This window comes from Bos indicus, chromosome 15, assembly GCF_029378745.1.
Source record: "Bos indicus isolate NIAB-ARS_2022 breed Sahiwal x Tharparkar chromosome 15, NIAB-ARS_B.indTharparkar_mat_pri_1.0, whole genome shotgun sequence".
Classification (NCBI taxonomy): Eukaryota; Metazoa; Chordata; class Mammalia; order Artiodactyla; family Bovidae; genus Bos; species Bos indicus.
The window spans coordinates 40,497,801-40,523,952 of record NC_091774.1 but is presented as its reverse complement, the minus strand read 5'-3'; positions in this window follow the sequence as shown (position 1 = coordinate 40,523,952).

Sequence of the window (26,152 nt, the reverse complement as noted above, 5' to 3'; positions counted from 1 at the left end):
TATGGATAAATGTATGTGATTATGGCATTTCATCATGGAATAGACTCAAGAGCAGGGGTCAGCAAACTACAACCCACAGACTAATTCTGGCCCACTGCCTGTTTTTGTAAATAAAATATAATTGGAACAGGGCTACACTCATGTATTTACATATTGTTTATAGCCACTACTATGCTATAAAGCAGAACAGAGTAGTTGCAAGAAGAGAACATACAGCCTGTAAGCCAAAAATATTTACTACCTAGCCTTTTGCAGAAAAATTTCACCTAACACACTGCAAGAGTGTCTAGGCCTGACATCCAGCAACTTCCCACTGACAAAATCAGATAGACATGTAGCCGGAATCACCACAAAAAATCCTGCTTTGGAGATATAAGTATAGATAAAATCATCATTATTATCATATATAAAATGTAATTACATGGGTATATGTACACACATATACACATACATATATGTCTGTATATGCATATGCTCTCACTGCAAAGTAGTGAGATTAGGATCAAGATCTTCATTCAAAGGGGCTGTAATAATCTTATCCTCATTCTTCTTTCTCACAAGAATCCAGTGTGATCTACACACTTAAAGGAGGCAGCGCATTTTAATACAAATAACAGATTCAGTTAAAATCAGACCTCTCACATTTTGGTTCCCTGGGCTCAAACAGTGAGACCACGTGTGAAGTGACCTACACATTGTCACTGAGTGAATGGTGATCGTTAGTTTTACCTCACCTATCCCCTTTGGCCTGGATCCCACTCTTTGTTCTCTTGCTTTTTTCATTCCCTGGTCCCATTTCTCAACCACCACTTCCTTTAATTACTGACAATATCTTTTTAAAATCCTTTGTCTTGTCTGTATTTAGGTACTTATTTTTTAATTGCAAATTGTTGAAGGCTGGAAGCTTCACTAGGTTGCCACTAACTAGTAATCAAAAAGATGTTATGTAGTTATCTGGAAGAATTATATTCCCCTGGAAAAGGAAATGGCAACCACTCCAGTATTCTTGCCTGGTGAATTACGTGGACAGAAGAGTCTGGCAGACTACAGTCCATGGGGTTGCAAAGAGTTGGATACAACTTGAGTGACTAACACACACATATACTTTTAATAGTTATATATTAACTATATAAAACTATATAGTATACCAATATATAGTTCAGTTCAGTTGCTCAGTCGTGTCCCAAAAACACGTGGAGCCCAAAAAGACTGTTTGCAACCCAATGAATCGCAGCACGCCAGGCCTCCCTGTCCATCACCAACTCCCAGAGTTCACTCAGACTCACATCCATCGAGTCAGTGATGCCATCCAGCCATCTCATCCTCTGTTGTCTCCTTCTTCTCCTGCCCCCAATCCCTCCCAGCATCAGACTCTTCCAATGAGTCAACTCTTCGCATGAGGTGGCCAAAGTACTGGAGTTTCAGCTTCAGCATCAGTCCTTCCAAAGAAATCCCAGGGCTGATCTCTTTCAGAATGGACTGGTTGGATCTCCTTGCAGTCCTAGGGACTCTCAAGAGTCTTCTCCAACACCACAGTTCAAAAGCATCAATTCTTCTGCACTCAGCCTTCTTCACAGTCCAACTCTCACATCCATACATGACCACAGGAAAAACCACAGCCTTGACTAGATGAACCTTTGTTGGCAGAGTAATGTCTCTGCTTTTGAATATGCTATCTAGGCTGGACATAACTTTCCTTCCAAGGAGTAAGCGTCTTTTAATTTCATGGCTGCAGTCACCATCTGCAGTGATTTTGGAGCCCAAAAAGACATAGTCTGACACTGTTTCCCCATCTATTTCCCATGAAGTGATGGGACCACATGCCATGATCTTCGTTTTCTGAATGTTGAGCTTTAAGCCAACTCTTTCATTCTCCATTTTCACATTCATCAAGAGGCTTTTTAGTTCTTCTTCACTTTCTGCCATAAGGGTGGTGTCATCTGCATATCTGAGGTTATTGATATTTCTCCCAGCAATCTTGATTCCAGCTTGTGTTTCTTCCAGTCCAGCGTTTCTCATGATGTACTCTGCATATAAGTTAAATAAGCAGGGTGACAGTATACAGCCTTGACGTACTCCTTTTCCTATTTGGAACCAGTCTGTTGTTCCATGTCCAGTTCTAACTGTTGCTTCCTGACCTGCATACACGTTTCTCAAGAGGCAGGTCAGGTGGTCTGGTATTCCCATCTCTTTCAGAATTTTCCACAGTTTATTGTGATCCACACAGTCAAAGGCTTTGGCATAGTCAATAAAGCAGAAATAGATGTTTTTCTGGAACTCTCTTGCTTTTTCCATGATCCAGCGGATGTTGGCAATTTGATCTCTGGTTCCTCTGCCTTTTCTAAAGCCAGCTTGAACATCAGGAAGTTCACGGTTCACATATTGCTGAAGCCTGGCTTGGAGAATTTTGAGCATTACTTTACTAGTGTGTGAGATGAGTGCAGTTGTGCGGTAGTTTGAGCATTCTTTGGCATTGCCTTTCTTTGGGATTGGAATGAAAACTGACCTTTTCCAGTGCTGTGGCCACTGAGTTTTCCAAATGTGCTGGCATATTGAGTGCAGCACTTTCACAGCATCATCTTTCAGGATTTGAAATAGCTCCACTGGAATTCCATCACCTCCACTAGCTTTGTTCATAGTGATGCTTTCTAAGGCCCACTGGACTTCACATTCCAGGATGTCTGGCTCTAGGTGAGTGATCACACCATCGTGATCATCTGGGATGTGAAGATCTTTTTTGTACAGTTCTTCTGCGTATATATCAATGGTTAATACCATAAGAAATAAAGAGAAATCTCCACATCCTAGAAATGAAGAAGAAACTGAAAATCAGAATAGTAAATATGAGAAGTGACTCTGTGAGGAAGTGCCCTTGAGGAAGAAAAGTGATGCTGGTTTCAGTAACCCAGGGATTTGGATTTCCATACCCTTGTAAGGACAGAAAGCCTTTTGTAATGCTAGGAGTTCGAAATGAGGTATCTACACAAAGCTCAGCACCTCCTAAGGGGGAAAAACTATCTATTAACACGTGAGGGTCATAAGAAAGTTTGTCAGTCTTTTCTTAGGATCTACATCGATAAATAGGAAAATTTCTTCGACAATTCAAAAATGTAAGCCTGCAACATACATGGCTTTGGACTTGAAATTGACTTTCTCCATGTAATCTGAGGACATCAAAGTTGTCCAGTGGTTGAAACAAATTATTTTATATATTTTGTCAGTTTATCTTCTGTGGGTTTTTAATAGGTGGGACTACTGAACAGCCGAGAAATTAATATAACCTGGCAGACAGAAATACAAAACTACCCTGGAAGGATATGCCTTCAGTGTTGGCTGGCTCCAGAGGATTTCAACAGAAAATGCTCACTGAGGATGAGCTTATAATAAAAGATATCAGTGTCAGACATTTGAAAACTAATGTACCACGAGTAAACTGTGTGCCCCATATACAACACGATGTAATAACTGAAATCTTAGGTACGGTCTGAATCCATAAGATAGATATGCTTGAAGTTACCAAATATGAAAACTTCCACTTTTGGCCAACATGAAGTAACAGAGATAGGATATGCTTTTCATTTGAAACAACCCCAAAATGACACCCTATATGAAACAATGGTCTTCAGATATTGGTCATCAGCCAGTCTGGACATGACACCTAAGAGAGAGGGAACATAAAAGGTGAGCCCAACAATTGCCTCAGCTTACTGCTTGGAGGGAATTTTCCTGCCACAACACAGGAAAAGAGAAGGGAGGCAGAGACTTGCAGTTTCCTTATGTTGAAAAGAGAGAGTGTAAGATGGGAGGCTGAAGTGGCTAGAGCTCCCAGGACAGAAAACCAGAGAAGAGAAAAATCAGCCAAGAGACAGCTCTAGAGATCATCAGAGCTTCTTGAGTCTTCAGGTGAATACAGATCAGAGCATGCTTGTGAGAAAACTACCCAAGGATGGGGAAATAATCAACCAAAAATAGCAGAGGGAAAATCCCCAAAGCTCGCATCAAGCCAGGAATAGTTCATTTTCCTGCCAGCCAACATGGAAAACCTAATTCATAGGCATTGGGTAGAATACTTGGAAGGATGTCACTTCATTAGTAATACCAAGAATTAGAACAAAGAATATAGTGATGGATACAGAAAGACACTTAATAATAATAAAGAGGTCAATTCATCAAAAAGGAAATAATCCTTGACTTGAGATGTAGCTGAGAGTCTGAGGAGACTGAGGTTACTAGCATTTACAGGACAAGAGTAAAAGAGGAGACCAAGCATCACAAAAAGTGTTCCAGGGTTTGTAGAAGGTCTCTTCGACTATTCAACTGAGTATAATAAGCACAGGTGTGTGAGGAAAGGAGCCAAGGCCGAGGAAAGAACCATCTAAAGATTTAGAAGTAACAATGTCCAGCACTCTCACAGAGCTAGGAATGGTGCCTGTTCCTACCAGTCAGGCTGAGAAAGCTTATGATTCTCAGAGTGTGAGGTAGAATACACAGAAGACTCTTGTGTTAATAGTGGGGAATAGATAAGGTCTCCACTAAGCACTGCTTTAGCTTTGCCGAATAAATCTTAGAAACAAATCCTGAAAGATTTTAAGTAACTTAAGTGTGTCTCAGATCAAAGGGTGAGAACAAAAGTATCCAGTATCCATCAAGGAAAAACCCACAATGTCTGTGATCCAAGTTTTAAAATTTCCAGATGGAAAAGAAAAAAAGGCAAAAGATGACCCATAATGAGATAAAATAAATACAAACATTAAAACCAAATCAGAACTGACACAGATATTAAAATTAGCAAACATCAGTCATTAAAACAGTTACTATGATTATATTCCACACATTAAAAAATAGTTAAGTAGAGGTATGTAAGATAGTTTTAAAAGAACCAGAAACAAAAAAAATTCTAGAGGAGAAAATTACAATGTGTGAGATGATAAATATACTGGATAGGATTAAAGGCAAATTAGATTTTGCAGAAAAAAAGGTTAATTAACCTGAAGATGGAAGGATATAAATTATCCAAAGAAAGAAACTAGAAAGAAAAGAGAAATTTTCTTAAATGAGCATAGCATCAGTAAGCTATGGGAAGACTTCAAGTGGCCTAATTATGTTTATAATCAGAGTCCCTGAAGGAGAGAAAATGTAGGAGCAGAAAAAATATATCAAGAAATAATTATTATAATTTTAAAAATTGGGTAAAATCTATAAGCCCACAGATCCAAGAACCTCAGCAAACCACAAGAACAAGAAATATTAAGAAAAACATACCACTTCCCATCATAAATCATTCAAAACAAGTGATAAAAAACCTAAAAGCAGTCATATTTTTTAAGAAAGCTAAAACAAAGCAATATGTTGCATCTCACCGTCTGGTTTCAAACCATAGTATAAAGCTACAGTCATCAAAACAGTATGGTCAGATCAGATCAGATCAGATCAGTCACTCAGTCGTGTCTGACTCTTTGCAACCCCATGAATCGCAGCACTCCAGGCCTCCCTGTCCATCACCAACTCCCAGAGTTCACTCAGACTCATGTCCATCGAGTCAGTGATGCCATCCAGCCATCTCATCCTCTGCCATCCCCTTCTCCTCTTGCCCCCAATCCCTCCCAGCATCAGACTCTTTTCCAATGAATCAACTCTTTGCATGAGGTGGCCAAAGTACTGGAGTTTCAGCTTTAGCATCATTCCTTCCAAAGAAATCCCAGGGCCGATCTCCTTTAGAATGGACTGGTTGGATCTCCTTGCAGATCAAGGGACTCTCAAGAGTCTTCTCCAACACCACAGTTCAAAAGCATCAATTCTTCGGCTGGCATAAAAACAGACACATAATTTGGTGGAACACAATGCAGAGTCCAGAAATAAACCCATGCATATGTGGTCAATTAATTTACAACAAATGAGCCAATACTATACAGGAAAGGATAGTCTCTTTAATAAATGATGGGAAAAAGTAGACAGACCCCTGCAAAAAAGTGAAACTGGACCACTGTTTAATACCATACACAAAAATTAACCCTAAACAGATTAAGGTTTTGAATGTAATACAGGAAACCATAAAACTCCTAGAAGAAAAGATAGGGAGTAAGCTCCTTGACATTGGTGTTGGCAATGATTTTTTGGATTTGACGCCAAGACAAAGGCAAAAAAAAAAAAAATTAATGGAATTATATCAAACTAAAAAACTCCACACAGCAAATAAAACCATCAACAAAATGAAAAGGCAAGCTACTGAATGAGAGAAAATATTTTCAAATCGTGTATCTGGTAAGGGGATAATATCTAAAATATATAAAGAATTCATAAAATTCAATAGCAAAAAACAATGCAATTAAAAACTGAATAGACATTTTTTTCTCAAGAAGACATACAGATGACCAATAGGTACATGAAAGGGTGCTCAACATTACTAATCATCAGGGAAATGAAATCAAAACCATGATATCACCTTATACCTGTTAGGATAGTTACTATCAAAAAGAATAGAGATAAGTGTTGACAAGGATGAGGAGAAAGGAGACCCTTGTGCATCATTGATGGAAATGTAAACTGGTGTAGCCACTATGGAAAAGAGTACAGAGTTTCCTCAAAAATTAAAAATAGAACTACCATATGATCCAGCAATTTCACTTCTGGGTATGTATCCAAAGGAAATGAAGCACAGTATCAGAGAGATATTTGTACTCCCAAGGTCATGTTGCATTATTCACAATAGCCAAGACACAGAAACAACCTAAGTGTCCATCAAGGGTGAATGAATAAAGAAGAAAGATAGATAGACAGACACACTTACATAAACATACACAATGGAATATTATTCAACCATTAGAAAGGAGGAAATCCTGCTATTTGCAATAAGGATAGGACTTGAGAGCATTATGCTAAGTGAAACAAGTCAGAGAAAGACAAATATTGCATGCTATCACTTAAATACGTGTTATCTTAAAAAACAAGTCAAAGTGATAGAAACAGAGAGTAGAAAAGTGATTGCCAGAGCTGAAGGTGGGGGAAATAGGGAGAGGTTGGTAAAAGGATATAAATATTCAGGTATAAAATGAATAAAGTCTGAGGATCTAATGTAAAACAAGGTGACTACAAGGTGACTTCAATTTTATAATTGAAATTTTCTAAAAGAGTAGAATTTAAATGTTCTTAGCAAAAAAAAAAAAAAGATAATATATGAGGTAGTAAATGTGGGTGGTTTTTTTTTCCGATTGGGTGGTTTTTGAGGTTTGTCTTTTTTTTTTTGGTCATACTGTGTCATGCAGGAATTTCCCAACCAGGGATCAAACCTGTGCCCCCTGCAGTGGAAATGCAGAGTCTTAGCCACTGGACCTCCAGGGAAGTCCCATCATGGATGTATTAATTAACGAGATGGTGGGAATCTCTTTACAATGTACATGCATAGCAAATCCTCACAAGGTACACTATAAATACCTTATAATTTACCAATTATACCTAAATAAATCCATAAAAAGCAATATATAACATAAGGGGGAACAAGAATAACTTCCCAGAAGCAATGCAGATGAGAAGACATCAGACAAAATCTTCAACATCCTGAAAGAAAATAAATATCAACCTAGAATTCTATACTCAGCATAAAGATCTTTCAAAAGAAAAGATGAAATAGATTTATTCAGATACTCAAAAGCTAAAAAAAGAAAGAAAGAAAAATTACCACCAGCAGACCCACACTGTAAGAAATAGTAAAAGAAATCCCTCAGGCAGAAACAAAAAGAAATATGATTTCAAAAATGGATCTTCAAAAAGAAAGAACACTGCAAACGGTAACTACATAGTTAAATATATAAGATTTCTTTCTTTTATATAAATTCAAATAAAGCTAATACCCTTTAAACAAAGGGACTGAATGTGGGTTTTATAACATATGTAAAAGGAAAATTTGTAACAATAGTTGTCCCATCACTTCATGGCAAACAGAAGAGGAAAAAGTGGAAGTATTTATATATTTCAGTGATGTATTTCATTTTCTTGGACTCCAAAATCACTGGGGACAGTAAACTGCAGCCAGGAAATTAAAAGATGCTTGCTCTTTGGAAGGAAAGCTATGAACAACCTACACAGCATAATAAAAGGCAAAGACATCACTTTGCCGACAAAGATCCATATAGTCAAAGCTATATTTTTTCCAGTAGTTATGTATGGATGTGAGAGTTGGACCATAAAGAAGGCTGACTGCTGAAGGACTGATGCTTTTGAACTGTGGTGTTGGACAAGATTCTTGAGAGTCCCTTGGACTGCAAGGAGATCAAACCAGTCAATCCTAAAGGAAATCAACCCTGAATACTCATTGACTGATGCTGAAGCTGAAGCTCCAATACTTTGTCCACCTGATGCAAAAAGCTGACTCATTGGAAAAGTTTCTGATGCTGTGAAAGATTGAGGGCACGAGGAAACGGGGACAACAGAGGACGAGGTTGTTAGATGGCATCACAGACTCAATGGGCATGAGTTTGAGCAAAGTCCAGGAGATACTGCAGGACAGAGGAGCCTGGTGTGTTGCGGTCCATGGGGTTGCAAACAGTCGGACATGACTTCAAAACTGAACAACAACCACAGCAACGTAACAGTAGCACAAAGTTTATGAGGAAAGAGATGGAAGCACACTGTTGAAGAGTTCTTATACTACATATGAAGTGGCGTAATATCATTTGAAGGTAGGATGTGATAAGTCAACGATCTACATTACAAACCCTAGAGCAGCTTCTAAAATAATAAAAAGAGCTAAAATTAATAATCTATTCATAACTTTTGTGATAAAATAGAATCACAAAATGTATTCAATTCATCTAAAAGACGTAGAAAGAGAGGGTAAAAGGATCAAAGAAAAATAGGACAAATGGCGGGGTGGGGGGTGGGTGGGGAGTAGGAAACAGAACAATACCAGTAATCACATTGTGTGTAAATGGTCTAATTGCTCTAATTAAAAGCAAAAATTGTCAGGTTAGAAAAAAAAAGTGAGGCCCAATCATATGCTGCCTATAAGAAACTCACTTTAAGCATAAAGAGCAGAGATTACCTTTCTTGATCTTCTTGCCAGAAGGAGTTTTTCTCTGAGATTTACTTTCCATACCTGTTTCAGTTCTATAACTGGAGCCACCCGTGGGTTAAAGCTTGGGATAGAAAAGAGGAAGCAAAACCAGGAATTCAGTCCCGTATTGACTTTTCTTCAAGAGCTGACTTCCTTCCCCAATCTGAATATTACTTTTTTAAAATTTTTCCTAGACTTAAAGTAGTTTCTAAAAAATTTTTATTCTGAGTTATTATAATCTGTGGGAAACATAGGCTGTAGTGGACTTAACCCATCTTGACCAGCACTGGAAGTTACAAATAACTTTTTAAGAGGTGAAGGTTAGGAACATACTTTCGGCAATGACAGAGAATCATAAACTGATAAATTCACAAAAAAATACTCACATTCATTTATAACCAGAGAAATGAAAATTACTGTGATAAAATATGTACACATCAGCTTGGCGATTTAACATCTAATAACATCAAGAGTGGAAGAAGACAGAAGGAGACAGAAACTCTTTCCGGTTTTAAATGGAATTGTAAATTAGTATAACCAATTTCTAACCAAACACAAAATAGAGTTTAAAAGAGTTAAGAGACTGTCTTATGCAAAACCCATAGGCACAAATTTGAGAAGCTACAAAAAATTGATAATTTTCTAACAAAATTAAAATTGTCAATATTAATCTGAAAGGAAATAGAAAGTCTGAATAGACCAAATATAAATGTTGAAAAATGACCCAAAAAATCTACCATTGAAAATGACATTAAAGGGATTTCTCTGGTGGTCCAGTGGCTAAGACTCCAAGCTCCCAGTGCTGGGGGCCTTTGCTCGATCCCTTGTCAGGGAACTAGATCCCATAGACCACAACTAAGAGTTCACATGCTGTAACTAAGAGTTTGCAGCTAAAGACTCCGCATGCCACACAAAGACTGAAGATTCCATGTGCCACAGCTAAGATCCAGTATAGCCAAGTAAATAAATCATTTTCTTTAAAAAAATGGCATTCAAACCAAATGGGTTTAGAACTCAGCTATATCTAATCTATAAGACAAATTATTGTCTATTTAAATTACTCCTAGAGACATAAAAATATAGAAAACTCTCCAATTCATTTTACTAGCACTTTGTGGTTAGTTTTTGTTTGTTTGTTTGTGTGTGTGTTTTTGGCTGTGCCTCATGGCATGCAGGATCTTAGTTCTGTAACTTTAGGGAGCCCCCTGCCATGGAAGAACAGAATCCTAACTACTGGACCACCAGGGAATTCCCACTAGCAAACATTTTAACAACCAAATTGGTTACAGGTAATACAAAACGAAGATGATCAAGCTCATCCATTTATTTAGAAAGAAAAATTCTAAATAAAGTATTAGTGGATAAAATGTACAGTAAAAACCATATTACCAAATAAGATTTATTTTAGAAATTCAAGATGGTACAATAGAAGAAGACTGATCAACATACTAAGATCATGGCATCTGGTCCCATCACTTCATGGCAAATAGATGAGGAAACAGTGGAAACAGTGACAGACTTTATTTTGGGGGGCTCCAAAATCACTGCAAATGATGACTGCAGCCATGAAATTAAACGATACTTGCTCCTTGGAAGAAAAGGTATGACCAACCTAGACAGCTTATTAAAAAGCAGAGACGTTACTTTGCCAACAAAGGTCCGTCTAGTCAAAGCTATGATTTTTCCAGGAGTCTTGTATGGATGTGAGAGTTGGACTATAAAGAAAGCCTAGTGCTGAAGAACTGATGTTTTTGAACTGTGGTGTTGGAGAGGACTCTTGAGAGTCCCTTGGACTGCAAGGAGATCAAACCAGTCCATTCTAAAGGAAATCAGTCCTGAATATTCATTGGAAGGACTGATGCTGAAGCTGAAACTCTAATACTTTGGCCTCCTGATGCAAAGAACTGACTCATTTGAAAAGACCCTGATGCTGGGAAAGATTGAAAGTGGGAGAGGGGGACAACAGAAGATGAGATGGTTGGATGGCGTCACCAACTCAATGGACATGAGTTTGAGTAAACTCCGGGAGTTGGTGATGGACAGGGAGGCCTGGCGTGCTGCAGTCCATGGGGTCGCAAAGAGTCAGACATGACTGACTGAACTAAACTGAACTGATCAACATAATTCATTACATAAAGACATCAAAGGAGAAAAACTGTATCATCATTGAGCTTCCATCAACATCTGTCAACATGTTTAAGAGTAATAAGTATTAAGAAGCATAGATGAGAGAAAGAAAGCTCCCAATTATCTTTTCATACTGTCCACTTGAGCTATTTCAAATCCTGAAAGATGATGCTGTGAAAGTGCTGCACTCAATATGCCAGCACATTTGGAAAACTCAGCAGTGGCCACAGCACTGGAAAAGGTCAGTTTTCATTCCAATCCCAAAGAAAGGCAATGCCAAAGAATGCTCAAACTACTGCACAATTGCACTCATCTCACATGCTAGTAAAGTAATGCTCAAAATTCTCCAAGCCAGGCTTCAGCAATACGTGAACCGTGAACTTCCAAATGTTCAAGCTGGTTTTAGAAGAGGCAGAGGAACCGGAGATCCAATTGCCAACATCCGCTGGATCATCAAAAAAGCCAGAGAATTCCAGAAAAACATCTATTTCTGCTTTATTGACTATGCCAAAGCCTTTGACTGTGTGGATCACAATAAACTGTGGAAAATTCTTCAAGAGATGGAAATATCAGACGACCTGACCTGCCTCTTGAGAAACCTGTACACAGGTCAGGAAGCAACAGTTAGAACTGGACATGGAACAACAGACTGGTTCCAAATAGGAAAAGGAGTACGTCAAGGCTGTATATTGTCACCCTGCTTATTTAACTTATATGCAGAGTACATCACGAGAAATGCTGGGCTGGAGGAAGTACAAGCTGGAATTAAGATTGCTGGGAGAAATATCAATAACCTCAGATATGCAGATGACACCACCTTTATGGCAGAAAGTGAAGAAGAACTAAAGAGCCTCTTGATGAAAGTGAAAGAAGAGAGTGAAAAAGTTGGCTTAAAGCTCAACATTTAGAAAATTAAGATCATGGCATCCAGTCCCATCATTTCATGGCAAATAGACGGGGAAACAGTGGAAACAGTGGCTGATTTTATTTTTATGGGCTCCAAAATCACTGCAGATGGTGATTGAAGACATGAAATTAAAAGACGCTTACTCCTTAGAAGGAAAGTTATGACCAACCTAGATAGCGTATTAAAAAGCAGAGACATTACTTTGTCTACAAAGGTCTGTCTAGTTAAGGCTATGGTTTTTCCAGTGGTCATGTATGGATGTGAGAGTTGGACTGTGACGAAGGCTGAGTGCCGAAGAACTGATGCTTTTGAACTGTGGTGTTGGAGAAGACTCTTGAGAGTCCCTTGGATTGCAAGGCTATCCAACCAGTCCATTCTGAAGCAGATCAGTCCTGGGTGTTCATTGGAAAGACTGATGTTGAAGCTGAAACTCCAATACTTTGGCCACCTGATGCGAAGAGCTGACTCATTTGAAAAGTCCCTGATGCTGGGAAAGATTGAGGGCAGGAGGAGAAGGGGACGACAGAGGATGAGATGGTTGGATGGCATCACTGGCTTGATGGACATGGGTTTGGGTAGACTCCAGCAGTTGATGATGGACAGGGAGGCCTGGCATGCTGCGGTTCATGGGGTTGCAAAGAGTCGGACATGACTGAGTAACTGAACTGAACTGATACAAACATATAGTAGAATATTATTTGGAAGTAACAAGAAACAAACTGGGATTCCCTGGTAGCTCAGTTGATAAAGAATCTGCCTGCAATGCAGGAGATCCTGGTTTGATTCTTGAGCTCGGAGGATCCCCTGGAGAAGGGATAGGCTACCCATTCCAGTATTCTTGTGCTTCCCTAGTGGCTCAGACAGTAAAGAATCTGCCTGTACTGTGGGAGACCTGTGTTCCATCCCTGGATTGGGAAGATCCCGTGGAGAAGGACATGGCAATCCACTCCAGTATTCTTGCCTGGAGAATTCCCATGGATAGAGGAGCCTGGCAGGCTGCAGTCCATGGGGTTGCCAAGTGTTGGACTCGACTGAGTAACTAAACACACACCCCACAAGAAACAAACTACTGCTGCTACTGCTAAGTCGCTTCAGTCATGTCCGACTCCATGCAACCCCATAGACAGCAGCCCACCAGGCTCCCCCGTCCCTGGGATTCTCCAGGCAAGAACACTGGAGTGGGTTGCCATTTCGTTCTCCAATGCATGAAAGTGAAAAGTGAAAGTGAAGTCGTTCAGTCGTGTCCGACTCTTTGCAACCCCATGGACTGCAGCCTACCAGGCTTCTCCGTCCATGGGATTTTCCAGGCAAGAGTACTGGAGTGGGGTGCCATTAGGCTAAATTACAGATAAATCTCAAAAAGAATTGACACGCTAAATGAAAGACAGACACTTGAGAATGCTTATTTATATGGTTTACTTATATGAATTGTTCAGAAAATTTACAGAGGCAGAAAGTAGATTAGTGTTCACCTGAGGCTGGGGATGAGGGATTAGTTGTATGTAGGCCTGAAAGATCTCAGAGGAGGAAAGAAAATGTATTAAAATTAATTTATGGTGATTGTTCCACCACTCAGCAACATTACTAAAATTCATCAAAATGCACACTGGTAATGAGTGAATTCTACCATACTGTAAAATTTACCTTAATAAAGCTACTAAAAAATTAAAAATAAAGCAAGAGATTTCTGATACACAAACAATAATCAATAAAATATATAAGAAAACATTCCATTCACAACCATAGAAAATCATAAATTATCTAGGAATTATGTAACAAGAAATGTTTGGAACTTGTTGGAAATTATAAAATTCAAAATTCTATAAGAACATTAAATCTCAAATAAATGGAAAGAGATATCTTGTTTTTTAAAAGGAAATTTCACCATCATAAATTTTTCCTAACTTAAACTACAAATTCAGTGATTTTTCAGTCAAAATCCCATCTTGATATTTTTAGAATGAGTCTGAAAAAATGATTCTTAAATTTACCTAAAATTATAAACATGTGAGAATAACCAGGAAAATCCTTAAAAGAACAAGAAATGGTAACATGTCATACAACATTATTATCATAAGATGATAATTCTTAAATAGTACAATTTATAGATATATCAATGAAATGAAATAAAAATTAGTAAATCAGTAAATAAATATGCATATTTAATGTATTATAAATCAAAGTTCAAAGCAAAGGACAAAATATGGAATATTTAATACATGGTGTTTTGACTGGTGTCAAGTCATTTGGAAAAATACGAAGCGATTTTGACCTCATTTCATATTCTAGAATAAAATCCAGATGGATGCTATTTCTATAATAGCTGAGTAAAGAAGACTTCTCTAAGCATTTCACAAGGATTATTGTCTATATAGAAAAGGTTGATACATTAGGCTGCATTTTAGCTAATAGTATTTGAGAGCTCTTACTGTAGCAGGCACTTTTCTAAGCACCTAGAAACTAGTAATGTATTTAATCCATGTAACAACCCTATGATGTAGGTACTAGTACTAGCCCTATAAATAAACCTCTCTTGTGCATGTCCTCGTAGTCTCTTAGCCTCACATCTTCTGGACTCTCAGCCATTTGCTCTGCTTTACTTGCCTCAGCAGGACTTTCTAAGGCCCCTGTGGTCTCGATGCCCAAGGCTGGCCAAACACTTACCTGGAGCCTACAGCTCCACTCCCCTACAACTTCCAGGCTCAGAGGAAATGCCATTCCACAAAGTATCAGATCTGGTTGTCCACAGCTGCCAAAAAGCCTGATGATGCAACAGAGAAGGAGGGAAACTTAATTTCCAGTGGGGCAAATGTTGACATCCCTACTGCAGGGAAAAACAGGGAACTGGAGGATAGAATCCCTCTCCTTCCTCCTACCTGCTGACTGTTCTGAGACCCAGGCTGTCCCTCAGCCTATCTGAAGGCATCTTGCACGGCTGAAAGACTCCCCAGCTAAGCCACTGCTTATGTCTTTGTAGCTTGTCATGAGACAGTGGGCAGGGTAGTGACCACAGGTAATTACCTTGTGTTGCTTCTCATGCTACCTGGCCTCACTTTCCTTTTCACACATTCTTGCTACCCTGGGATTACACTTTCTTAATAAAGCATTTGCACTTAATCCTTGTCCCAGTCTCTATATATCTAAGAATCTAGAGTAGGACATCTATCTTTTTCTCATGAGAAAACACAGAGAGGTGAAATTACTTGCCAAAGATCACCCAACTAGTTATTCATAAAACTTGGCTTTGAACCCAAGGAAATTCATTAATCTTACAGAATACAACTCAAAAAACCCCCAAAAAACCCAAGCCTCAAAACAATAGCAAGCACCATTCTTACTGTAGAAAACTATTTTGGGGACTGGGAATAAGACAAAACTGTCTTATTCTACATATTGCTAAATCTATTCAGCATTACACTGGAAATCCTAGCTATCCATTATGGCAAGCAAGAAATCAAGAGAAAAAGTGTTAATATTATTCACAAATGTTATGATTGCATACATAGAACAAATTTTTAGCATAAATAACTAGAATTAATAAACCTGAATTAATCCAATATTACTGAATACAAGGGCAATACAAATACTGAATTATATTTTTATGTATCAACTACAAAACACAAAAAATACAAATATTGCTTTAAATATTAATATCATAAAAAATATCCAGGAGAAAGTCTTATAAAAAATGTGGAAGACATCCTCAAAATCATAAAACACTATCAAGAGAAATTAGTAAGGATGACCCCAAAATGGAGATACATATCACGACAATGAACTGTAAGACTCGATATTATAATGATGTCATTTCTTTTCAACTTCATTCATAGATTCGATGTGATAAAGTTTTAGCAATTTTTTGTTTGGGAGGTAATTTTTGTGTGCGCGATAAATGAGTGCAAAGGATCAAGAATAATCAAAATACCCTTGAAGAAAAACAGTGAAGAGGGACTTGTTCTAACCAAGGCTAAGCTACAGGAGATTTGATAAGTATTGACACAGAAGTTGACAAATACTGGGAAAGTAGTTGTAATTTAGTTGCCAAGTCATGTCAGACTCTTGTGACCCCATGGACTGCCAGGCTCCTCTGTCCATGGGATTCTCCAGGCAAGAATACTGGAGTGGATTGCCATTTCCTTCTCCAGGGGATCTTCCTAACCCAGGAATTGAATCTGGGTCTCCTGCACTGCAGGCAGATTCTTTACCAACTGAGCTATAAGGGAAGCCCAATGGGAAAGTATAGAACCCCAAATCAAAGTCACTCATAAGAAAATAGGCCACAATCAATAGTACACTGCTGGACCCTTACTTCATACTATACCTAAAATGAACTCTAGATAAAGGATGAAATGAAAAAAGTAAAACTGTATCACTTTCAGAAAATACTTTCATTCTTTCACAGGTTTTCTTAAACAAGATGCAAAAAGGAAAAAAATATAGAGAAAAAAGTACGTCTTCCAAAACATGACACAGATGACTCTATGAAACAGAAACAGAGAACAGACCTGTGGCTGCCGAGGTGGGGGTGGGGGGGTGGGGCAGGCAAGTGTTGAGAGTTGGGATTAGCAGGTGCAAATGGCTATATATAGGATGGATAAACAATAAGGTCCTACCGCACAGCACAGGAAACTATATTCAATATCCTGAGACAAGCCATAATGGAAAAGAATATAGAAAAGAATGTACATATATGTGTAACTAGTCACTTTGCCATACATCAGAGATTAACACAACACTGTAAATCAGCTATGCTTCAATAAAAAAGAAAAAAAAAGAGAGTTCCAGAGGGCTTCCCCAGCGTTTTACTCCTAACCTTGATTGGTGGTTACATGAGTATTTCTTTCTATTTGTTAAAATGTACACTTGTACAACTCTGTGACTACACTAAACACCACTGAATTTTATGCATTAAAGGGATAAGTTGTATGGCTGTGAAATATATCTTAATCCCCTGGTTTTTTTAAAGGTATGTGTTTATTAAAGTAAAAAACTAGAAAAAAAAGAAAAAGAAAAAAAAGTCCTGACATTTCCAACCAGTTATAGAATTTAAGATCTGTTGGCATTTCTTTTTTATTTTTATTCTGAGGGTAAAGTTGTTCAGTCACTCAGTCGTGTCTGACTCTTTGCGGCCCCGTGGACTGCAGCCCTCTAGGCCTCCCTGTCCTTCAGCATCTCCCGGAGCTTGCTCAAACTCAAGTCCTCTGAGTCGGTGATGCCATCCAATTATCTCATCTTCTGTCGTCCCCTTCTCCTCCTGCCTTCAATCTTTCCCAGCATCAGTGTCTTTTCTAATGAGTCAGCTCTTCACATGAGGTGGCCAAAGTATTGGAGCTTCAGCTTCAGCATCAGTCCTTCCAATGAATATTCAGAATAGATAGAGGATTGAGGATAAAGTACTGTGCCCCAGATTACCTGGATTCATTTATTTTTCTCTGAAGTTGTGATGTTTATTTGAAATACAATAAGATTAAATTGTTTCTGTATATACTCAATTTTAGAGTTGTATCTACATCATTACTGGTGTAATTTTAGTTTTGAATATTTGAAACCTTTATGTTACAGAATAAGAACTATACATGTTATACTTAGAAAAAATAAAATAAAATGCATATAGGGCTTTATGCACATTTCTGTATAAATGTCCTATTTTGAATAAAATGATAATTTTTTAAAAGTAGATGTTTGACTTCATTAAAACTTACAACTTAAGTTAGTCAAAGGAATTATAAAGAAAGGGAAAATCCAACCCCATAATTGGGAGAAGCTGTCTGCAGCACACGTGTCTACCAACTATCTTGTACTTGGAATACCATATTTTTGTTTTTAAAACACTTTCCGTATTTTGCCACCACAGAAATTAGGTGCATATCACAGTCAGTGGTAGGTTATAATTTAATTGATAATGTTCTCTTTTTTTAATGTAAAAAAATAGCAGTGCATTTTTAATCAATGGCATCTTAGGTTTGACTAAAAACTACATGTAAAGAATACTTTACATGTAAAGTATTAATGTATTAAATACATTAAAGTGTTACATGGTAAAGTAGATGCTTTACCATCTGAGCCACCAGGAAGTCCACAAAGAATACTTAACAATCATTAAATAAAATACAAACAACTCAAAAGAAAAATGAACAAATGACTTGGATAGATACTTTAGAAAGAGACAATCAAAATTGTCATTAATTATGTGGAAAAAAGCATTATTATGAATCAGGTAATGGCAAATTAATTCCACGTATAGGCAAAAGGTTTTAAATCTGACAGTACCAAGTGTTGACAAAGATATTAAGAAATAGGACCTCTCATCTATTGCTGGTCAGAGAGTAACTGGTAAAACTATTTTGGAAAACAACTTAGGTTTTCTAGTAGAAACAAACAAGTGCAAATCCTATGATTGAACAATCCCTCTCCCAGGGACATATCATAGGAAAGCTTTTATACAGTTACACCAAGAGATGTAAATAAATTACTTAGCATTGTTTATAATATTAAAAACACAAATGTCCATCAACAGGTCAATGCACAAACTGACTCACATCCAGGTGATGAAATATTATACATCAATGAAAATAAATGAACTATAGCTACATGAACAACATGAAGGTATCTCATTCACATTATTGAATGAAAGAAAGGAGTCATAAAAAATGCATTCAGTATGATTTCTTTCATAAAAAGTTCAAAAGAGTCAAAATTAAACAAAATATTATTTCAGGATACACAGATATGTGATGCAGGTATGAAGAAAAGCAAGGCAATGATTGTCACAAAAATCAAGGTTATAGTTTCCTATGGAAGACTGAGAAGTCCTTGTGATCATGAAGGGACACAGCATCTAAGGTGCAGAAAATTTTGTATTTTTTAACATGAGTAGAGGCTGCATTTGTGTACATTTAATTATAATTCATTAAAATGTACATATCCATTTATATAATCATCTGTATGGTAATATATCACAATATTTTAAAAAGAAAAACAAAAAAGCAGTTTGCAGAGTAGTATGATCTCATTGAACTTTCATTCTCATGTGTGTTAAATACTAATAAATAGAAAAATTTTGGAATACTTCTGAAACTACTTAACTTATGGGGTCTGACCTCTGAGTCCTGGGTTGTAAGTTTCTAACATATTCATGGTGTGTATCATTGGAATTTCAAACAATAAGCACATATTGCTTTGTAATTAATTAATTTGCATGTAAAACTTTTAAACAAGCAGGAAAATCATGCTAGAAAAAAATGTCCCAGGTATTGAGGCTAGCCAATTTTCACTCAAATAATTTAAATTGAAGGTTTCCATAATTTTTCATGTTCTTTATCATATTGCCTGGGTTGCTAAGAATTAGATTTCAAAGGTCAAATAAAACCCCTATAAAACCCTTTTATATAAGCCCAGCCAAAGTTCTGGTGCTGACAATAGCTCTAACCGTAGTCCCACCACCACAAGGTAGCACCGTTAGCTTTATCTGCTATAAATAATACTCGGCTTCTTCAGACATGTTCCAGAGCCTTTTCCAAATATAACAAGAGGCAAAGCATGCCAAAATTTACACAAACATCTCGTTGCTTTCTAAAGACGTGGACAGAAGGGCAGTAGCAGGACAGTGGCAGAATGTGGCAAGATTAAAATTTGTAAACATATTAAACCACCTGGACTTCCCAGGTGGCGCTAGTGGTAAAGAACCTGCCTGGCAATGCTGAAGATGCAAGAGTCTTGGGTTCGATCCCTGGGTTGGGAAGATCCCCTGAAGGAGGAAATGGCCACCCTCTCCAGTATTCTTGCCTGAAAAACTCCACAGACAGAAGAGTCTGGAGGGGCTACATACAGTCCATGGGTGGCAAAGAGTAGGACATGACTAAACGTGCACATGTATATTAAACCTCATGCATCACCTCCAAGTTTAATCAGGTCTAAAATAAAAAAGAATCCCATTCATAGTTATTTAAGGAGACTCTCTAGCCCCTAAAATTTTTTTCAAATTGAGTTTATATTAACAGTGTCTAATTTCTCCTTCATAACTCCATTCTCATCAGTGTTTTTCTTTCCTTTTTAACTAAAGAACACCCATACCAAACATTTTTATTTGTAAGACACCAAGCCCCATTCCTTAGTACCCCTGAGTGTTAGTTTCCCCAGATACTGAGGAGAGCAACCACAGGCAACAGTAGTTTTAATCACTACTGTTTTTCGCTTTTGACATTGGCTCTGAACATTTCCCCTTTCCCAGGGAATAAATCAGTGGTGTCCTAATAAATGTTTAGCAACAGTCTTTGGGGAGAGTGGAGGCTGATTTGTAGCGTTTGCTGATTTCTATGTGTAAACTACCGTGCAATTGCAGTCATTTCACATGCTAGCAAGGTAATGCTCAAAATCCTTCAACCTAGGCCTCAATAGTACATGAACCAAGAACCTCTTGATGTACAAGCTGAATGTAGAAAAGGCAGAGAAACCAGAGATCAAACTGCCAACATCTGTTGGATCATAGAAAAAGCAAGAGAATAAAAAAAAAATCTACTTCTGCTTCGTTGACTAGGCTAAAACTTTTGACTGTGTGGATAACAACAAACTGGAAAATTCTTAAAGAGATGGGAATATCAGACCATGTTACCTGCCTCCTGTATGCAGGTCAAGAAGAAACAGTTAGAATGGGACATGGAACAACAGACTGGTTCAAAATTTGGAAAGGAGTACATTGAGGCTGTATATTGCCACCCTGCTTATTTAACTTCTATGCAGAGCACATCATGCAAATGTTGGGCTAGATGAATCACAAGCTGGAATCAAGATTGCTGGGAGAAACATCAACAGCCTCAGATATGCAGATGATACTACTCTAATGGCAGAAAGTGAAGAGAAACCAAAGAGCATCTTGATGAGAGTGAAAGAGGAGGAGAAAAAGCTGACTTAAAACTCAACATTCAAAAAACTAAGATCATGGCATCTGGTCGCATCACTTCAAGGCAAATAGATGGGGGAAAAGTGGAAATAGAGACAGATTTTATTTTCTTGGGCTCCAAAAGCACTGCAGACATCGCCTGCAGCCATGAAATTAAAAGACACTTGCTTCTTGGAAGAAAATCCATGACAAACCTAGAAAGTGAAAGTCACTCAGTCATGTCTGACTCTTTGTAACCCCTGGACTGTAGTCTGCCAGGCTCCTCTGTCCATGGAATTCTCCAGGTCAGAATACTGCAGTGGTTAATCTATCTCTTCTCCAAGGAATCTTTCCAACCCAGGAATCAAACTAGGGTCTCCTGCACTGCAGGCAGATTCTTTACCAGCTGAGCTACCAGGGAAGCCCATGACAAACCTACACAATGTATTAAAAAGCAGAGACGTCACTTTGCCGACAAAGGTCTGTATAGTCAAAGCTATGGTTTTTCCAGTAGTCATGTACAGATGTGAAAGTTGGACCACAAAGAAAGCTGAGTGCTAAAGAATTGATGCTTTCAAACTGTGGTATTGGAGAAGACTCTTGAGAGTCCCTTGGACTGCAAGGAGATCAAATTAGCCAATACTAAAGGAAATCAGTCCGGAATATTAATTGTAAGGACTGATGCTGAAGCTGAAATTCAAATACTTTGGCCACCTGATGTGAAGAAGTGACTCATTTGAAAAGACCCTGATGCTGGGGCAGATTGAAGGCAGGAGGAGAAGGGGATAACAGAGGATGAGATGGTTGGATGGCATCACCAACTCTATGGACATGAGTTTGAGCAGGCACCGGGAGTTGGTGATAGACAGGGAGACCTGGTGTGCTGCAGTCCATGGGGTCACAAAGAATCAGACATGACTTAGTGACTGAAAAACAACAAATGATATAAATGCTCCATGATGGACCTCTTCAAGCTACCTATGTGACATCACTGAACACAGAGTAAAAAAGAGATGCACAGTGGCTAATCACTAAATAGTATTAATATTTCCACCATTTAGTGTCAATAGATGGAAACAACTCAAGAGCATAGATAAAAGTAAAATGTAGCAAAGTAATTAAGAAGTGATTAGTTTTGACTTTGTAGTATCTTTGTTTTTAGTATAATTTCAAATTATATATTTATAAATTTTATTTTTAATAATGGCTACATCCAATAACCAGCTCACAAAATTCCTAAAAATTGAACAATCAGCTTTTGTGAGCTGGCACACCACTGGATTCAACCTGCCAATCTGAACTTAACTTCCCACAGAGACCTTTCATGGCTCTTGATGGCTAGGAGATATATCTTCTCCACACTGGACTTCTTCTTCTCACACTTCTCACACTTCTGCACAGACAGGTATCTGCTTTACTTATGTTTTGCCAAGGCAGGAAAGTTCTCTGAAGACTTTTTGCTATTTTTTTGCTATTTTTTGCTATTTACAGCTTAGGTCATTTCCCTTCCTTTATCTTGAGTTAGAAAAGGGGGCAAAATGCCTACTAAATTATTCTTAAAATGAGTTATTGAGAAGTTACAAAATGTAGTTATATTGTTGATAAAAACAGACATGGGTCTTAATTCTTACCATACTGCATGTAAGCTGTTGGCCATTGTTCGATCTCCCTGAGTTTCAGTATCCTCATCAGTAAAAGGAATTATAACAACTTCATGGGTGGTTGTGAAGATGAAATGATGTCTACAAAAAGGCACAGTGTCTGGGACTGAGTAAGTGCTCAACACATGGTGTGTGCTGAGTCACTTCAGTGTCCAACTCTTAGCAGCCCCATGGACTGTAGCCCGCCAGGCTCCTCTGTCCATGGAATTTTCCAGGCAAGGGTTGCCATGCCCTCCTCCAGAGGCTTTTCTCGACCCAGGGATTGAACCCGAGTTTCTTATGTCTCCTGCATTGGCAGGCGGGTTCTTTACCACTAGCGCCACAACACACGGTAACTGTTGACATTATCTTTTAAAGGCCAATGTTATGCAGATACACATATGACGCAACTTATGAAAGTTTAGAATAATATCAACGTCTCGTTTACCAGCTCATTACCAAAGCAAAATGCTTTCCAAAAATCACATTATTTCCATATTCACATTCAAATATTAAAATCAGGAATGTGTCCAGCCACCAAAACACCCAACCTGCTTTTTCATACCATTGCGGTAGAGAGGCTTATTGATTTATTAGTCTAGTTTTCCAGGCATGGGAAATACATCATTTAACAAGGTTGATACATTCTTTGCCCTCATGGAACTTAAAGGCTTGTTGGGGATAAGAACATGAACATAATCACATAAATACATAATTTCACACTGAGATTGAAGAGCAAGGAAAAGATGTTATGAGAAATTATAATCTGGAGTGTTTAGGGGAGCTATCTGTTCATAAGAGACATTTAAGCTAAGATCTAAATGATCAGTAAAGGGACTTCCCTGGTGGTCCAGTGGCTATCACTCTGCATTCCCAATGCAGGGGGCAGAGTTCAATCCCTGGCCAGGGAACTAGATCCCACGTGCCACAACTGAGAGTTCACGTGCTGCAACTAAAAACCCCTCCTGCCACGTGCCTCTACAAAGAGGGAAGATTCCATGTGCCGCAACCAAGACCCAGTGCAGCCAAATAAATAAACATATAATTTTTAAAAAAGATATCTGTTTTAAATAAATAAATAAGTATAAATTAACTAGTTACAGACTAGGGGGAAATGGTAAGGGATCAGCCTTTGCTGAGACCTTGAAGTAGGAGAAAGCTTGGCGTGGTCAAGGCACTGAAAGAGAGGAGCTACATTGTGTAATAAGCATAAAGAAAGGCTATGTTTGTTGTTAATATTAACTATATTTGTTATTTCCCAGTCACTTACTCCCCACTCCCACCTCTCCACTTTCTCCACCTCTCCTCTTTCTAAGGGGGTGAATATTATACCTAAGGTCCCCTTGTGATATGTTTGACTGCACCAATTTGGAGGTAGAAATTGGAACCTAGTTGAGATCAAGCTTAATTACTCAGCAGATTAACAGAATGAGAAATTTAAGAGTGAGCCACAGGGAGAAGCTGAGACACAGGGAGGTGGCATACCATACTGGAGAAGAGAGTTTCAGCTAGTAAGTTGGAAAAGCTCACAGAAGACCAGAGACTAGAAGGAGGGCAGAAGCTGAGGGGTGGACTCCCTATCTCTCTGCCTGCAGCTGGGTCTCTAGCAGCAGCTGCATCTTTGCTGGTAACTTCAGATCCTGCCAGACAACCCTTGGTCCCAGCTTCCATAAGGAAGTTATGGCCATGTTGCTAGCTACTACCAAGGTACCAAGTTCTAGACCTTGGTAACACGTCTCTTCTCAGTGTTCCTTCAACTCAGAGGACAACTGTAACTTCCTCTTATTGCTAATCCTCAGTTGACTCAACTTCCCCTATTTCCTTTCTATTTGAAAAGTGGCTCAAGACCAGCAGCACTGACGTGATCCAGGAAGTTCTTAAAAACACAGAATCTCAGGCTCCACCTCAAACCTATTGAATCTGCATTTTAAACAGGTGATTTGAACACATTACAGTTTGAGAAGTAATGACCTATTTGCGTCTTCAGGAAGATTATCCCCTAAGTAACAAATGCTGCTGCTGCTACTAAGTCATATCAGTCGTGTCCGACTCTGTGCCACCCCATAGACAGCAGCCCACCAGGCTCCTCCGTCCCTGGGATTCTCCAGGCAAAAACGCTGGAGTGGGTTGCCATTTCCTTCTCCAGTGCATGAAAGTGAAAAGTGAAAGTGAAGTTGCTCAGTCATGTCCAACTCTTAGCATGAAAATGAAGTCGCTCAGTCATGGCTGACTCTTTGCGACCCCATGGACTGTAGCCTACCAGGCTCCTCCCTCCATGGGATTCTCCAGGCAAGAGTACTGGAGTGGGTTACCATTGCCTTCTCCAAAGTAACGTATCAGATCAGATCAGTCGCTCAGTCGTGTCCGACTCTTTGCAACCCCATGAATCGCAGCACACCAGGCCTCCCTGTCCATCACCAACTCCCTGAGTTCACTCAGACTCACGTCCATCGAGTCAGTGATGCCATCCAGCCATCTCATTCTCTGTCGTCCCCTTCTCCTCCTGCCACCAATCCCTCCCAGCATCAGAGTCTTTTCCAATGAGTCAACTCTTCGCATGAGGTGGCCAAAGTACTGGAGTTTTAGCTTTAGCATCATTCCTTCCAAAGAAATCCCAGGACTGATCTCCTTCAGAATGGACTGGTTGGATCTCCTTGCAGTCCAAGGGACTCTCAAGAGTCTTCTCCAACACCACAGTTCAAAAGCATCAATTCTTCGGTGCTCAGCCTTCTTCACAGTCCAACTCTCACATCCATACATGACCACAGGAAAAACCATAGCCTTGACTAGACGGACCTTTGTTGGCAAAGTGATGTCTCTGCTTTTCAATATGCTATCTAGGTTGGTCATAACTTTCCTTCCAAGGAGTAAGCGTCTTTTAATTTCATGGCTGCAGTCACCATCTGCAGTGATTTTGGAGCCCCCAAAAATAAAGTCTGACACTGTTTCCACTGTTTCCCCATCTATTTCCCATGAAGTGATGGGACCGTATGCCATGATCTTCGTTTTCTGAATGTTGAGCTTTAAGCCAACTTTTTCACTCTCCTCTTTCACTCTCATCAAGAGACTCTTTAGTTCTTCTTCACTTTCTGCCATAAAGGTGGTGTCATCTGCATATCTGAGGTGATTGATATTCCTCCCGGCAATCTTGATTCCAGCTTGTGTTTCTTCCAGTCCAGCGTTTCTCATGATGTACTCTGCATATAAGTTAAATAAACAGGGTGACAATATAAGCCTTGATGTACTCCTTTTCCTATTTGGAACCAGTCTGTTGTTCCATGTCCAGTTCTAACTGTTGCTTCCTGACCTGCATACAAATTTCTCAAGAGGCAGATCAGATGGTCTGGTATTCCCATCTCTTTCAGAATTTTCCACAGTTTATTGTGATCCACACAGTCAAAGGCTTTGGCATAGTCAATAAAGCAGAAATAGATGTTTTTCTGGAACTCTCTTGCTTTTTCGATGATCCAGCAGATGTTGGCAATTTGATCTCTGGTTCCTCTGCCTTTTCTAAAACCAGCCTGAACATCAGGAAGTTCATGGTTCACATA